Source organism: Chelonia mydas, chromosome 4, assembly GCF_015237465.2.
Source record: "Chelonia mydas isolate rCheMyd1 chromosome 4, rCheMyd1.pri.v2, whole genome shotgun sequence".
In the NCBI taxonomy this organism is placed as follows: Eukaryota; Metazoa; Chordata; order Testudines; family Cheloniidae; genus Chelonia; species Chelonia mydas.
Genome location: NC_057852.1, coordinates 56,286,631 through 56,304,657, shown reverse-complemented (window position 1 = coordinate 56,304,657; position 18,027 = coordinate 56,286,631). Strand labels below are relative to the sequence as shown.

Here is an 18,027-nt window from a genome sequence, read left to right as displayed (position 1 = left end):
GGCAGATTCAAGAGTTGCTCAAGCTCTTTAATGTGTCAGCAGGAAAGATCCTAATGTATCTTGGGAAAGATGTGTTCAGAAAGTAGTGTGTTAAAAAAAACTTTAGAGTTGGGAAATTACTGGAAGATGATGGACTTCAAATAGATCCAAATTATGGGGCAGATTATGACTTTGTATATATTACAAAGGAGTAGAAAGATGTAAGGATGCTTCCATTCCTTATCTGTGTGAATTATCTGTATCATGGGTCACACTGCGAGATAGAGAGCAGGAGCAGAGAGTGGGCAGAAGCTGTTCCACTGCATCTTTGTGCTAGCTAGCACAGATGGTGAAGGAATCTGCAACCAGTGTAAGGCCTGGCTTGGATTACTTCCCTAATGGGGAGAGGGGTAAACCAGGGACCAGATTGTCACTTTTTAAATCACAGTATGATCCCTGGTCTGCTCCTGGGGCTTACCCTTACTTAGGGGTTCTGGCAGAGCCACAATCAAGACCTATTTAAGTAACAAATCTCTCCCTGGACAACTCTGTGGGTACAGATGGTCTGAATGAAGTGGAGATAATGTGGTTCCAGTGTGCAAGGGGAGGAGGAGCAGAATACAGAGAGCCTACAGAGGAAGAAACATGTATTCACTCATTATTACCCCTAGCAACATGGAAGGGGAGAATACTAGCCATGGAGGGCTACTACAGCTTTGAAACTGCAACAGTGGTTGCATACTGGCTTTCCTTCTTAATGGTGGAAGTTTGCTTCTCTGCCTGGCCCCATGTGGATCTCCCCAGCACACAACCTATGCAGGGAAAGAATGGTCTTCCTGTCCAACTTTGGGAAAGCTCTCATGCATCTATATTGAAGAGTTCTAATTTGATGAGATCAACTTTCAGCCATAATATTTCTGTAGGATTTTTTTTACATGTAAACCATGAGTGCTAAAAGAGTGAGGTTGCAAGACAGGAAAATGCAAGGAAATCCACAGAGAAATGGGAAATGTACCATCTGTCCTTTCGTATGGGGGGACACTGGGGTACAGTAACACAACATGCTGCTTTCAAAGTTATGAAAGCCTTTTGATGGACTAAAACTAAAATATGTGTAATTAATTGGGTGTATCTTTATTCGTATGTTAGAAGTGAACCTCTTTTAAATGGTTACGTTTTTTTCTTATCTTTAGAATTTTAATGAATACTAATAGTAACTCAGAAGAAAGAAACTGTATGTAGAAGTAAGGTTGTTAATCAGTGCTGTTCTGTGTACCTACTTAGTACATCCTGTGACAGGGTCGGGCCAGATGGCTACAGGAGAGTAATAGAAGGCAGATATATTAGCCCCAGTTAAGTAGGTCCCTTTTCCCTGGGTAAGGGAACAGGAAAGGTACCAGAACAATCAGGAACCTTCTGGAGACAATTAAGACAGACAGGCTGGTTAGAACACCTGCAGCCAATCAAGAAGCTGTTAGAATCAATTAAGGCAGGCTAATCAGGGCACCTGGGTTTAAAAAGGAGCTCGCTTCAGTTTATGGTGCACATGTGAAGAGCAGGGATCAAGAGGCACTGAGAATGAGAATGCGGACTGTTGGAGGACTGAGGAGTACAAGCATTATCAGACACCAGGAGGAAGGTCCTATGGTGAGAATAAAGAAGGTGTTGGGAGGAGTCCATGGGGAAGTAGCCCAGGGAGTTGTAGCTGTCGCATAGCTGTTCCAGGAGGCACTCTAGACAGCTGCATTCCACAGGGCCCTGGGCTGGAACCCGGAGTAGAGGGCGTGCCCGGGGTCCCCCCAAACCTCCCAACTCCTGGTCAGACACAGGAGGAGTCAACCTGGACTGTGGGTTCAGAAAAACGGCCAAGCTGAGGGCTGGCGTGAAGCTCCAAGGCGAGCAAATCCGACAATAAGCGCAAGACCCACCAAGGTAGAGGAGGAACTTTGTCACAATCCACAGGGAAGTGTCAAAAGAATATTAACACAGTACACCAGCTAGAGAGCTGAGGTGTATTTATTAAGTTTATCTAGTTATTTAAAAAGTAAAATTAAAGTCAGTCAGCTGTCATATCTCTAAATGGCCTCACTGGAGCCTAATTTGTATTTTGTATTGCTCAGACTACAGATACTCTTTATTATAGAAGCTGCAGGAAAACTTTTATATTTTGTCGGGTAATTTTTTTTTCTCCTAAGCGTGGATTATTATATTTTACTTTGGGTCTTATATTATATTGTAATAAAGGGGCAGGATGTTATCCACTTGCCACCAATTCTTTCGTGTTCATATTTGAAATTTATTTTAAAAGATGTTAAGTGATGTAAAATGAAACTTTTTCAGAACAGTTAGGCTTGCTAGAAATATTGCTAGAATTAAAATAAGAAAAAACATTTTTGTAAGCAAATGTTCTGCTGTGTTAGCAACCCCAACATTGCAACACTAAGAACCTAAAAGTGAAATACTATTTTATATTAAAAAAGTGAAATTGACTCTCTTGAATTTCATCATCCAAGCTGAGAGAATTACAAAAAAGTAAACAAAGCATAATCAGTTACAAGTGAACTGGAATTTTAAAATTCTTTAACATCTAATTATCTAGATCCAAACTGTGGAACTCGTAGTCCTTCTAGAGAACACTCAGATATATTTACACTTTGAACTCGGAGTGTGATTCTCAACTGAAGGAGATGTACTTTTGCTAGCTCTCATTGAGCTAGTGCTCTAAACATAAAGTGTATCTGTGGCAGGACAGGCTAGCTACCCCAAGTATGGGCCTAGGGTCTCAGATGGGCACATACTCTGAGCAGCTAGCTCTTCCCTCCAGCTCAAAGTATAGACATACCCAGTGCCAGTGGTAATACTCATGGAAGTATGTGCTTGCTATCATGAGTCAAGGTTGTCCTAATGCATGGGTTCTCAACCTGGGCATCAGGGTCACACTGTACCTTCCATATTGGTAACTGGAAAGATGTCCTGGTTAGATCATAGAATCCTAGAATATCAGGGTTGGAAAGGACCTCAAGAGGTCATCTAGTCCAACCCCCTGCTCAAAGCAGGACCAATCCCCAACTAAATCATCCCAGACAGGGCTTGGTCAAGCCTGACCTTAAAAACTTCTAAGGAAGGAGATTCCACCACCTCCCTAGGTAACGCATTCCAGTGCTTCACCATCCTCCTAGTGAAAAAGTTTTTCCTAATATCCAGCCTAAACCTCCCCCACTGCAACTTGAGACCATTACTTCTTGTTCTGTCATCTTGCTACCACTGAAAACAGTCTAGTTCCATCCTCTTTGGGACTCCCTTTTCAGGTAGTTGAAAGCAGCTATCAAATCCCCCCTCATTCTTCTCTTCCGCAGACTAAACAATCCCTGTTCCCTCAGCCTCTCCTCATAAATCATGTGTTCCAGTCCCCTAATCATTTTTGTTGCCCTCCACTAGACGTTTTCCAATTTTTCGACATCCTTCTTATAGTGTGGGGCCGAAAACTGGACACAATACTCCAGATGAGGCCTCACCAATGTCAAATAGAGGGGAACGATCACGTCCCTCGATCTGCTGGCAGTGCCCCTACTTATGCATCCCAAAATGCCACTAGCCTTCTTGGCAACAAGGGCACACTGTTGACTCATATCCAGCTTCTCGTCCACTGTAGCCCCGAGGTCCTTTTCTGCAGAACTGCTGCCGAGCCATTCGGTCCCTAGTCTGTAGCGGTGCATGGGATTCTTCCGTCCTAAGTGCAGGACTCTGCACTTGTCCTTGTTGAACCTCATCAGATTTCTTTTGGCCCAATCCTCTAATTTGTCTAGGTCCCTCTGTATCCTATCCCTACCCTCCAGCATATCTACCTCTCCTCCCAGTTTAGTGTCATCTGCAACCTTCCTTAGGGTGCAATCCACGCCATCCTCCAGATCATTAATGAAGGTATTGAACAAAACCGCCCCCAGGACCGACCCTTGGGGCACTCCACTTGATACTGGCTGCCAACTAGACATGGAGCCATTGATCACTGCCCGTTGAGCCCAACAATCTAGCTAGCTTTCTATCCACCTTATAGTCCATTCATCCAGCCCATACTTCTTTAACTTGCTGGCAAGAATACTGTGGGAGACTGTGTCAGAAGCTTTGCTAAAGTCAAGGAATAACATGTCCAATGCTTTCCCCTCATCCACAGAGCCAGCTATCTTGTCATAGAAGGCAATTAGATTAGTCAGGCATGACTTGCTCTTGGTGAATCCATGCTGACTGTTCCTGATCACTTAAAATACAGCCAGCTCTAAATAGATGGGATGTTCATGAGGGAGATCCAGAATAGGGAAGATTGAGAATCACTGATAAGGTGTGTTGTTAGTAACTTAAGTAAGGAGATTTGTTTGATTACACAACATATTTTTAAACTGAAATTGTCCTTTTAAGCAACTTGATGCTCTTATATGTATGAGATCATTATGTGAAGAGAAACTCTCCTAAATTACACTTCCGTTTAAAATTATACTCCCTGTAATTGTCAGTATATCCTGGGCAAGATTTGAGTGCCTCCCAAATAAGGGAATTTCTGTGGTTATCACTCCTTTGTGTCAAACAATTGAAAGAATATTATGGAGAAACACTAGTATGATGGGTTTGACACGGCCAGCCCACAACATTTTGGCACCTGAGCCGGGGAGCTCAAATGACGCCCCCATGCTCCCTCGCTTGGACCAAAACTTTGAAAGGTCTCCATTCTGCCTTCTTCCTGTTCTACTCCTCTCATGGTACTTTTTTTCAGAGTAGCAGCCGTGTTAGTCTGTATTTGCAAAAAGAAAAGGAGTACTTGTGGCACCCTAGAGACTTACAAATTTATTTGAGCATAAGCTTTCGTGAGCTACAGCTCTCTTCATCGGATGCATTCTCATGGTACTGCTCTGCTGCCTACCCCAATAAAGGAGAACTAACAACTTAAAATGCCTTGTTCAAAAATTGTAAGTAACACTTAACTTCAAACGCCTGAACAGCAAATGTAACTTTTCTTGTCTGCATAGTAAACACTGGCATTTTTATCTGTTTGAATAATCAAAGTGGTGCTTTCTGTGCCTTCTTTGTTGCAAAGATTTGAACTGCTTCCTGCTGAAGGTCTGGGCCAGCTCATGCTCTGTTGAGATGGTTGCAAGGCCGACCAGCCTCTCCTGTGTCATTGTGGAGCGTAGATGTGTTTTTATTAACTTCAGCTTGGAGAAGCTGCGTTCTCCACTGGCAACTGTTACAGGAAATGTTAGAAGTATGCGCAGAGCAACAAAAGCATTTGGAAAGAGGGTGGTCATCTTATTTGTGCACATAGATTCCAGAACAGCCTTTGGAGTTGATCCTGCTGAAATGTATCTTGAAAGGGCTTTCAGTTCATCACCTAAATCACTCGCATCAATCTTGTGCATGTCGTCATGTCTCAACACTATCTCTAGTGCCCTGCATTGCTGGTGTAGGTCTTCTTCAGGTATAGTGAGGAGTTTTGGAATATCATACAACATCCCAAATATACTGCTGTGTTTCCCTGAGCTGCATGAAACGTTCTTCAACTGACTGTATTGCACAATCTAGCACCTGGTTAAAGAATTCAACTTTGAATTGTTTTTTGGGGTCTCTTATGGGATTATCCCATGCCTCGTAATCAAAATGTCGTCTTCTTCGGTGACTCTTGTATTCTTGAATGGCTGGGAAAATAGCTTCAGTGTGAAGTTCCTCTGCCAACTTCTTTGCACTCTTCAGAACATTTTGAAATCCCTCTTCTGACCGGTAAGACTGTAGGTATGACTTTGCTTTGTCCAGTTGTTCCATTGCTTCACATATATCAAGGTCAACACCTTGGAGTCTCTTACTGTTCGAAATGTTGTAAGTATGTCATGCCACAACACTAAGCCACACAGAAATTTGAAGTTATGTATGTTTCTGGTGATTCCATTTCCCTCTGCCAGTGTTCTCCCACGAACGGTTTCTGTCATAGCATTATCCTCCATAATGGCAACTATGGCATCATCTATCTGCCCAGTTTGGTGTTTAATAGGCTTTATCACCTCCACTCGACTTTCCCATTGTGTGGCAATCAGTGGTTTCAGTCTCAGAGGATGTTCCCAGATGTTGCTTCAAAATTTGCCATTGATGAGTTGATGCAGAGAAAAATACATAGTGCTTTGAATTACATTAAAAAATTCAGCAGCCTCACTAGAAGCTGATGCTACATCACTGACCACCAAGTTCAATGAATGAGAACTGTCTGGGACAAAAAAAGCTCTCAGATCCGTGTCTACACTCCTCTGTTCTTTCCTCTCATGTTGGCACCATCATCGTCGCCCTAACCTCTCATGTCAGCTATCGCAACTCCTGTGTCTTCCAGCTTTTTAAGAAGCACGTTTGTCATACCAGCTCCTGTAGTATCATCAATGTCAATAAATTCTAGAAAATGCTCTCTGACAGTCACCATTGCAGGGACATTTTAACTAGGCTCTGTTACAAAATGCACCATTAAAGTCATTTGTTCCGTATGGCTGATTTCAGGTGTGCAGTCCAGAAGAACAGAGTAATATCTTGCTGACTTCAGATCTGCCACAATCTTCTGTTTTTGACTTTTGTTGCCAGTAACTGTATGATCTCATTTTGAATTGTTTTTCCAAGGTAGTGGTGTGTGCACATTTCTTGGGTGGTTTCAGAGTAGCAGCCATGTTAATCTGTATCCACAAAAAGAAAAGGAGGACTTGTGGCACCTTAGACTAACAAATTTATTTGAGCATAAGCTTTCGTGAGCTACAGCTCACTTCATCGGATGCATGCAGTGGAAAATACAGTGGGGAGGTTTATATACATAGAGAACGTGAAACAAGGAGTGTTACCATACACACTGTAACGAGAGTGATCAGGTAAGCTGAGCTCTTACCAGCAGGAGAGCAGGGGGAAAAAACCTTTTGTAGTGATAATCAAGGTGGGCCATTTCCAGCAGTTGACAAGAACGTATGAGGAACAGTGTGGGAGGGGAATAAACACGGGGAAATAGCTTTACTTTGTGTAATGACACATCCACTCCCAGTCTTTATTCAAGCCTAAGGTAATTGTATCCAGTTTGCAAATTAATTCCAATTCAGCAGTCTCTCGCTGGAGTCTGTTTCTGAAGTTTTTTTGTTGAAGTATTGCCACTTTTAAGTCTGTAATCGAGTGACCAGAGAGATTGAAGTGTTCTCCGACTGGTTTTTGAATGTTATAATTCTTGACGTCTGATTTGTGTCCATTTATTCTTTTACGTAGAGACTGTCCAGTTTGGCCAATGTACATGGCAGAGGGGCATTGCTGGCACATGATGGCATATATCACATTGGCAGATGTGCAGGTGAACGAGCCTCTGATAGTGTGGCTGATGTGATTAGGCCCTATGATGATGTCCCTTGAATAGATATGTGGACACAATTGGCAACGGGCTTCGTTGCAAGGGTAGGTTGCTGGGTTAGTGGTTCTGTTGTGTGGTGTGTGGTTGCTGGTGAGTATTTGCTTCAGGTTGGGGGGCTGTCTGTAAGCAAGGATTCGCCTGTCTCCCAAGATCTGAGAGAGTGATGGGTCATCCTTCAGGATAGGTTGTAGATCCTTGATGATGCGTTGGAGAGGTTTTAGTTGGGGGCTGAAGGTGATGGCTAGTGGCGTTCTGTTATTTTCTTTGTTAGGCCTGTCCTGTAGTAGGTAACTTCTGGGTACTCTTCTGGCTCTGTCAATCTGTTTCTTCACTTCAGCAGGCGGGTATTGTAGTTGTAAGAATGCTTGATAGAGATCTTATCGGTGTTTGTCTCTGTCTGAGGGGTTGGAGCAAATGCGGTTGTATCTTAGAGCTTGGCTGTAGACAATGGATCGTGTGGTGTGGTCTGGATGGAAGCTGGAGGCATGTAGGTAAGTATAGTGGTCAGTAGGTTTCCGGTATAGGGTGGTGTTTATGTGGCCGTCGCTTATTAGCACCAGGAAGTGGATCTCTTGTGTGGACTGGTCCAGGCTGAGGTTGATGGTGTGATGGAAATTGTTGAAATCGTGGTGGAATTCCTCAAAGGCTTCTTTTCCATGGGTCCAGATGAAGATGTCGTCAATGTAGCGCAAGTAGAGGAGGGGCATTAGGGGACAAGAGCTGAGGAAGCGTTCTAAGTCAGCCATAAAAATGTTGGCATACTGTGGGGCCATGTGGGTACCCATAGCAGTGCCGCTGATTTGAAGGTATACATTGTCCCCAAATGTGAAATAGTTACGGGTGAGGACAAAGTCACAAAGTTCAGCCACCAGGTTAGCCGTGATGTTATCGGGGATACTGTTCCTGACGGCTTGTAATCCATCTTTGTGTGGAATGTTGCAGTAGAGGGCTTCTACATCCATAGTGGCTAGGATGGTGTTTTCAGGAAGATCACCGATGAATTGCAGTTTCCTCAGGAAGTCAGTGGTGTCTCGAAGATAGCTGGGAGTGCTGGTAGCATAGGGCCTGAGGAGGGAGTCTACATAGCCAGACAATCCTGCTGTCAGCGTGCCAGTGCCTGAGATGATGGGGCGCCCAGGATTTCCAGGTTTATGGATCTTGGGTAGCAAATAAAATACCCCTGATCGGAGTTCCAGGGGTGTGTCTGTGCGGATTTGGATGGTGACTCTTCTTAGATGCTCCTGGAGTACAACATCAAACTCCGCCATCAGCTCCACAATTTTAGGGAAGTTTCCATGGTTGGCACATACAGCTGATCTGAAGTGCCACACAGTGCTAGGTTTTGGGTAGCAAGCATTCTCACAATGGCAATGAGCCTTTTCAGACCATTTTGCCAGTAAAGAGACTCTGATGCAATCTATACTGATGCTGATCATCTATGGTGGCTTTTAACCTTAGTCTCCTCTAAAGCTCTTTTCACCTATGGAATGCTCTCTGGTGATTTGCTGCCTTCTCATGGCATGCCAAATTTCTAGCCAGATTTTTCCAGTCCTTTGTTCCTGTAGAACCCATTGTGGCTGGAACATTAGACTGGAAGAGTTTGCAACAAAAACAGTATGCAGCATTCTTTTTCGAGAGCTGTCCCTGTGGATGCTCCACTCTAGGTGTTGGTGCATCTCTGCACCTTCTCTCGGAGATTTTTACAGCAGTACTCGTACCGGTCGCGCACGCGCAGAACTTGCCCCCCTGTTCTGAGTGTACCTTAATAGTACGTGTGCGCGACTGGTCCCCTCAGCTCCTTCTCTACCGTCCCCAGCCTGAGACTGAGCTCAGCAGACTCGTTAGAAAACTTTCTCCCTTGTTACTTTTACCTTTTTAGATAGTTAGTTTTTGTAGTGTTAGTTATTAGTGTTACCAGTAGTGTGTTAGTTTCACTTTTTTTAAAAAAATTTTTCTTAGTTCCTGTCAGCACCGCTGCTTCCGACATGCCTGGCTCCCCAGGCTTTAAGCGCTGCTCTAATTGTAAGGATGCCATCCCTCTGTCTGATGGCCATTCAAAATGCATAAAATGTTTGGGGGAGTCCCACATCCCCCAGAAATGTGCCCACTGCAGCAAACTTAAATCTAGGGCACGAAAGGACAGGGAGTTGAGGCTAAAGCTGCTCCTGCTGCAAAAATCCTTAGGGTCAGCTTCAGACCGAGGCACTGAATCCGGCTCTGCTTCACACCACAGCCCCCCACAGCCTCTAACAAGATGAATAAAACTTCAAAAAAAACATCACCTTCTGTCATCCGCAAAGCAAACTTCGTGGGAGAAGGCTTCTCCTGGCAGGTCTACAGCCTCCCTCCCTGTGCTCCCTCGGCTGAACAGTTTTGACGTGCCGGGCTCCTCCGGCGCCGCGCGAAACCCGGCTGCGGCAGTAGTGCAAAGCTCCGGTGCTGAGGCTTCAGGCTTCCAGTTACCTGCCTCTCAGATGGCACCTTTCGGCACCGCGGTGGAAGCAGTGCCTACACATGCGGACGTGCCTGACCCCCCCCCCCCCCGCAGGCTATTACCGCTCTCCCGGCACCAGCACCAACACCTGCTGAGCTGGCTGGCAGCCAAACAACTTTAAAGACACTGGTGCAGAGGAACTTTTCATTGCAGCAGATTCCTCTCGCACAGCCCTCACCACACAGAGGAGCTTCAGCACTCCAATTTACACAGTCAAGTGACCTGCTTATGTCACTCATTCTGCAGTCACCCTTACTGAATGCCTACTTTTCACCAAATGCTCAGCCAGGGTCTGAACAGCCTTCCTCCAGTGAGGAGGAAGCTGGTCTCCAGAAGGATTTTTCACCATATGAAGTCTCTCATCCTCAGACCCCAATTAATAGAGGTCATAGAAACATCAGCTCGTCCAACTCTCAGGATCCTGCCCCGTGGTGTATAAACCCATGGATGGCACCACCTGTGCCCTTCCCACCAGAGTGACAATATTGGGCCCCGTGGGTATCGTATCCTCAAGACCACACTCACTATGCCACCTCAACCAGGCCCAACACCTGCCCAGCGACCACAAGCTAACGAACCTGCCACTGATGCCAGTCACCAGACAGCACCATTACAAGTGCAGAATCAGGCACAACCTGTCTCTATCCCAGTAGACTCAGTTGTTACGCCTGACGAAGCCCTGCTTCCTCCTCTCCTGTCATCTTCAGATGACTTTTTTCAAAATTTCAAGACCTTTTCAAGAGAGTGGCCAGTGAATTAAGAATTTAATCTGGAGGAGGTTCCTGAACAGCAGCATGAGTTAACAGACATCCTGCAGCAACTTTCTTCTTCTTCCAGGATTGCATTGCCGATCAATCCAGCCCTTCTGGAACCTGCCAAAGCCATCTGGTAGACTCTTGCTGCAAGCTTACCTACCTGCAAACAAGCAGACCACAAGTACTTCATCCCTTCCAAGGACTCTGATTTTCTTTTCAGTCATCCAGCACCTAATTTGCTGGTAGCTGACGCAGTTAACCAAAAGAACAAGCACCAGTATCCCCGCTCAACCCGAGCCAATAAAGACAGTAAGCGTTTAGATCTGCTTGGACGTAAAGTATACGCATCTTCCACCCTGCAATTTTGAATTGCTAATTATATGGCCGTTCTGGCAAAATATGATCAGAAAAATTACAACAAATTCATTGACTTTCCTGAGGATGTTCCAGAAGCAAAGAAACAACAATTCACTGCTTTAGTCTCTGAGGGACAAATCATATCACGTACCGCTCTTCAAGCGGCCCTCAATTTGGCCAATACTGCAGCAAGATCCATCGCTACAGCAGTAATCATGTGCCGAGGGTCGTGGCTCTCCTTTTCCTCGAGAGGTCCAGACTACTATTAAATACCTTCCATTCAATGGCGACAAACTCTTTGCCTCTACAACAAACGACGTCCTTCACTCTATGAAGGATTCAAGGGCAACTCTCCAGTCCTTAGGAATACAAACCCCTATGACCAGAAGGAGACAGTATAGATACCAACCCTACCATCATCCACGCTACCCCACATATACCCAGCACTTCCAGAGATCACACGACCAACAACGCCAGAGACCCAGATACCAGCGTCGCCGCCCCAATTCCGCATCAGTGTCTCAACCCCCTCCGATTAACAAGCAGATTTGAAGCCTTGGTCGAGGGTTTAGAAAACAATGTTCCCACTTCAGCACTTACACTCCCTGTCCCTACTTTTGGACACCGCCTACGACCATTCTTCCATCAATGGCAGAACATTACCACCGACAAGTGGGTTTTAGAGGTCATCACACTTGGCTATTCCATCCCCTTTCTATTCTTGCCTCCTACCCACGCGCCCTCCCCATCCCTCTTCAGGAACCCCTCTCATGAGCAACTGCTCCTGCAAGAAGTACATCTCCTTCTATTGGGAGCAGTGGCCGCTTGTGCCTGAACGACACTGAGGGAAGGGGTTTTACTCCCATTATTTCTTAACAGAAAAGAAAACTGGGGGATGGTGACTGATCCTCGACCTCAGCCGGCTCAACAATTTTATCAAGAAACAAAAGGTCAAAATGGTGACCCTGACCACCATAATCCCAGCGCTGGAGCAGGGCAATTGGTTTTCAGCCCTCGACCTACAGGACGCCTATTTTCATAAGACAATACATCCATCCCACAGACGCTTCCTTCGTTTCACCCTCGGCTCGACACATTTTCAATACAGGGTAGTACCCTTCAGCCTATCCACAGCCCCTTTTCCCCCCTACCCTGTGTTTTTTCCAAGCTCCTGGCCGTAGTTACTGCCCACCTCAGGAAGCAAGGAATCATAATATTTCCTTACCTAGATGACTGCCTCCTCAAAGCCTCAACGCTCGACGAAGCGCTTCGATTCACGTAACTCACAGTCGATTGTTTCCTATCCCTCAGCCTACAAATAAACAACAACAAATCCACATTAATTCCTACTCAGCACCTGGAGTTCATCGGAGCACACCTCAATTCCCGGACAGGAATAGCATCTCTCCCGTCTGATTGCTTCAACACCATAAAGCAGCTGGCAACAAAACTTTGCAACAGTCCTCAAGTTACCGCTCGAGACTGTTTACAACCACTAGGTCACATGGCCTCATGTACTTTCGTGATCCAAAATGCACAACTCTACATGAGGTGCTTCCAAGCTTGGTTGGCCACGGTTTACAGACCCAATGTGCATGCCCTAAACAAATTCCTATCCATACCTTTCCGAGTCAAAGACGGTCTCCTATGGTGGACAGTTCCCCCCAACCTCTGCTCTGGAGTCTCCTTTCTCCAGGAAGCTCCATCCATCATAATGACTACCAATGCATCCCTCACAGGGTGGGGTGCTCACGTGTTACATCACACAACTCAGGCTATGGTCTCCATCAGAAACCTCCCTGCACAGAAACGTCCTGGAACTTCAAGCTATAAGCAATGCCTGCCGTCACTTCCTCCCATTAATCCGGAGCCAACATGTATGGATAATGACAGACAACATCGCCTGCATGTTCTATGTAAACAGGCAGGGAGGAGCTCGCGCTCATTCGCTTTGCACAGAAGCTATGAAACTCTGGAACTGGTACCTTGGGAACTATATCCGGATATCAGCCGCCTACCTTCCAGGGGCTGTGAATACCACAGCGGACGAATTAAGCAGACGCTTTCCTTGGGACCACGAATGGGAGATAAACGAGATGATGATCACCAACATATTCCACATTTGGGGCTACCCAACCATAGACCTCTTTGCAACTGCGAAAAACATGAAATGCCTCGAATTTTGCTCCAGAGCAGGACTGGTCAAGCACTCCCTGGGAGATGCATTTATGATTCCGTGGCACCAGAACTTACTCTATGCTTTTCCCCCATCCCGATTCTCCACAGAGTTCTGACAAAAATATGAACAGATCGTGCCAAAGTGATCCTGATTGCCTCAGCATGGCCCAGACAACCGTGGTTCCCATTCCTCACCAGGATGTCAACTCAACCATCAATCTCGTTGCCTCTCATTCCGAACCTCCTATTGCAGCAACACAGCCGATTTCTCCACCCCAATCTGTCCATGCTTCACCTCAAAGCTTGGTTCCTACATGGTTCTCCCAAAACGAACTAGCATGCTCTGAGGAAGTCCAAAGAGTGCTCCTACATAGCAGAACACAATCTATTCGCACTACTTATCTCCAGAAGTGGAAGTGATTTACGCAGTGGTGCTCAACTAAACAACTGCCTCCTATGTCTGCACCTCTTCCTCTTATACTCGACTACCTGTTGGACCTCAAACAATCTGGCCTTTCTTTTAGCTCCATCAAAGTCCACCTAGCTGCTATTGCAACCTCCCACAATAAAATTGACAGTACCTCTGTGTTTGCTCATCCGATCACTAAACATTTTCTCAAAGGACTTCAATCCCTATACCCAGACGTTAGACCTCCTACCTCTCCATGGGACCTTCACTTACTGTTACTTGCTTAACTCAACAACCATTCGAACCCCTCGCCACTTGCTCCCTCTTACACCTTTCTATGAAAACAGCATTCCTAGTGGCAATCATTTCTGCCAGATGGGCAGGAGCAATAACAGCTCTTGTGGCAGACCCACCGTATACCCTATTTTTTTTAAGGACAAAGTTACCCTTCAATTACACCCCAAATTTCTTCCAAAGGTCCATTTGTCATTCCACATCAATGAACCAATACACCTGCCGACCTTCTTTCCTAAACCACATGCAAACTCGTTTGAATCTACAGTGCATTTGAATCTAGACATACGCAGGGCTTTGTCCTCCTTCTCTTTGGATAGAACCAAGCCCTTTAGAAATTCTTCTAGACTTTGTCTCCATCGTGGAGCGATCCAGAAGGACACCTATTTCTACCCAGAGACTTTCAAAATGGATTTCTGACTGTATCTGATTCCGTTATCAGATATGGAAAGTTACGCCTCCAGCAGACATCAGAACCCACTCCACTAGATCGATTGGCTACCTCCGTGGCTTTTCTACGCAAAGTTCCCCTGATTGACATCTGTAAAGCAGCCACTTGGCCTTCTGAACACACTTTTAAGCACTATGCCCTTACTCAGGGCCCCCTCTTGGATACACTATTAGGCAGAGCTGTTTTATCTACTGCATTTCTGCCCAATCCGAAGTCTCTACCTCCTTGAGATACGCTGCTTTTAAGTCCCCTAGAACGGAGCACCCACAGGGACTCCTCTCGAAGAAGAAGAGGAGGTTACTCACCCTGTGCAGTAACTGACGTTCTTCGAGATGTGTCCCTGTGGGTGCTCCACTAGCCACCCTCATCCCCTCTACTTCGGAGTTGGGGTGGCCTCCGTTGTAGAGAAGGAACTGAGGGGGCTGGTCGTGCATGCGTACTATTAAGGTACACTCAGAGCAGGGGGGGAAGCTCTGTGAGTGCGCGACCGGTACGAGTACTGCTGTAAAAATCTCCGAGCGAAGGTGCAGGGCTGCACCAATACCTAGAGTGGAGCACCCACAGGGACACTCATTTCGAAGAATGTCAGTTACTGCACAGGGTGAGTAACCTTCCCCCTTCTTCTGGGTTTTTGAGTACATAAGCCATGGCCTCTCCACTTTGTCACCATTGGGGATTTCACACCAGTAATGTGTTGGATGGAAACTTCTATTTTCATTGTCTTTGGGGAACATGAAGTTTTTCACTTGCTGTGGCCCATGCAGTACAAGAAAGTCCCTCAGGCTACTGCTCAAGTGGGTCCACAGTCCTGGATCATCTAGATTTAAGGAACTAAACTCAGCAGCTGCTGTTTCTTGTGCCTCCACCACACTCTTCTCTGATCTACACTTTTCTTCAGGAATGTGCATGGTTACATCCATTTTGAGATGGATGCTGCAGTAGCTGCCAGGTCACCTGTACTCTAACTGGAAGATCAGGCATCTCCTCACCACTCATCACCTCACCACTCACATCCTCACTGGGGCCAGAGGGCTCACCATGAACATTTGTGTCTATGTATCTCAGGAGAGCTCCCTCCTGCTTAGATAAGAAAGCAAAGAAAGCTTTTCTTTTTCTGAAAGCTGTCCCAGAGTGGCATTTTCTTTCACTCATGACTGTTGTTCTGTGCAGGGCCACCCAGAGGGGTGGGCAAGTGGGGCAATTTGCCCCGGACCCCACAGGGGCCCCCACAAGAGTTTTCAGGGGCCCCCACAAGAGTTTTCAGCTGCACTTCGGTGGCGGGGGGTCCTTCAGTGCCGTCGAACACACCCGGAGCGAAGGACCCGCCACCGCTTCTTCTGCTTGGGGTCTTCGGCAATTCGGCGGCGGGGGTCCTTCAGCTCCATGTCTTCGGCAAAGTGCCCCGAAGACCCCAGGCCCCCTGAATCCTCTGGGCGGCCCTGGTTCTGTGACAGCTATAGTGGCTCTCAAAACTCAATTGAAAGGGACAAATAAGCAGGCTGGTAGCAGGGCCTGAGTGAGGGAAGAGATCAGTGTCTTAAGGGCCTAATTGGCTCCTACTTCAGTTGACTGCTTGTTCTCCTCAAGTGGGTTCAAGGAAGCAGCAGGAAACTCCCTGAGAAGCTGGTGTTAATCGGTCCAGGCTTCTGGGGTTGCTAGAGAGGTACATAAGAGGTTCCTCCTCCTCCTCTCTCTCCCTGCAGCTCCTGCTTCTTTCTGTTATTCCCTCTCACCTTTTCTCCTGCCTGCCTGTTGTCTCTTGTGCCCTCCTTTCTCCAGCACAACACTCCACCATCTCTGTGCATCTAGAGCAGAGAGAGTACATATGCACCAGCAGCAGACACAATTTTCTACATTCTGGGTCCTAGTGGTGCCCCCCCAGTCTGGCACCTGAGGCGGCTGCCTCAGTTCGCCTCATGGTAAGGCCAGCCCTGAGGAGTGAAGAGGGCATAGCAGTAGAAGAGGGCAGGTGTTAACTCCTCCTTCCCTCTCCTGCCAAGCCCCTACTGGGTCTAAGCTACTGCAAGATTTGTTGCTGTCAGCGATTTGATGTGAACCATTGTGCCAGCCTCCTTGTGACCCACTTTTGGGTTGTGTCCCATGTTTGAGAATTGTTGGCCTACTGTGTAAATTCATTTACATTTTAAATGGCTTTTTTCTTTATTTGTATATTTTGAAAATTTTTTTTTTACAGAAAAACAGAAATATGCAAGCAAAAGTTATCCTTTCATAACAAAAGAAGTTCAACTTTAAGGCTCTGTATCCTAAACCCCCTTCTGAAGTGGTGCTTGTTTAAATATGTATTTTTTCTGTCTGAATAATTCCTCATAATCTTACTTGTCATGACCAGGATTCAGTGTTTATTAAGTAACTTTCAAAAAGAGAATTTGATACCTAGAGACCACATTCTTTTTGGTCAGATGAATGCGATCTCTGAAATTCAGGTCTGGCGTACATGTGATTTAGCGTAATTAGACAATGATCTAAAAAATAGAACTGTGGGAGGGAGTGAATGGTTTACCTTTCCTGCAGAAACTTCTCTGTGCAGTTGTGTAATGTGAAAGGTTTTTCTTGAAAAGGTTAAAAAAAAAGTTCTAATCAACTTCTGTACATTATGTAGAACTTCATTTTCTAAACTCTGCAAAAGAAAGTTTCATATTTAATGGGAAATCATGAATTATTCCATTTATTATCTACTTCCTCCTTTCAAAGACATGATCTGGATAAAAGGCGGGGTGAATAATTTCAAAAAATACAATACATTTTTAATGGGAAGGTGCAAACTACAGATTCTCATGACTATTAGTGAGTGTAGAGGAAACAGAATTTTACTTGCAAAAACTCATCAAACTCTTGCAAAGATAAAATACATGACATACTTTAATAAAAAAGAACAGAGTAAGCTGAAATTTTTTCTTTTTTTTTACGTGACTTGTTGTTTTTACTAAGTTTGGTCATATGGTTTTCAAGAGCTTTTATTTCTCAGTAGTACAACAATATTTTCTGCTGAAGAAAACATACAAAGTATACACAATTGAGTTCTATTTTTGAAACAGTGTGCAAAGGTAAAGCATCGGTCTATAATTTACAAAAAGAGTGAAGTATAAAAAGACAATTTAATTTGCTTTGAGACCATAACGACTTTCTAATAATTCTCAGTGATTTTGATTTCTATAAGACTCCTCTGTTTTCCCCTTTTAACTTCTGATTTTTCTATAGGTCCTTAGACTTTGAGCATCTTGGGACAGGGATTGTTCCTTCTTGAATGGTGTGATCATAAACAAATATTATGTACTGCAGGGGATAGGAATTGAATAGTAACTATGTGATAATAAATACTTAGCACTTTATATAGTGCTTTCCATTTTCAGAGCATTTTACAAAAGTTAACTAATCCACAGGAACCCCTTGAGGAGGTGTAGTAGGTAAGTAATAGTACCATTATCCCTGTTGTCATACATATTATTATATTGTCTTTCTGAAAGAGCTTACAGTCTAAGACAAAAGACAACAGATGGATACAGACAAAGGGGGGAGTACAAGGAGACAGTGAGAAAATATGAGTATGAGAGGCACTGTACAGTTTTACATATAGTAAGAGAAAAGTACAGGGAGGTTAAATGACATTTTGTGTGGTTTGAAACAGGTCAAAGATGTAGCTGAGATTAGAACCTGGAAGTCCCTGGCTCCCAGCCTTGTATTCAG

General features: G+C 45.1%; 1 protein-coding gene across 4 annotated transcripts in view; it reads left to right on the top strand.

Moving 5' to 3' along the window:
* The window catches only part of TTC29 (tetratricopeptide repeat domain 29), a 214,823-nt gene that overhangs the window by 28,643 nt on the left and 168,153 nt on the right, over positions 1–18,027 (top strand). The window lies entirely within an intron of this gene.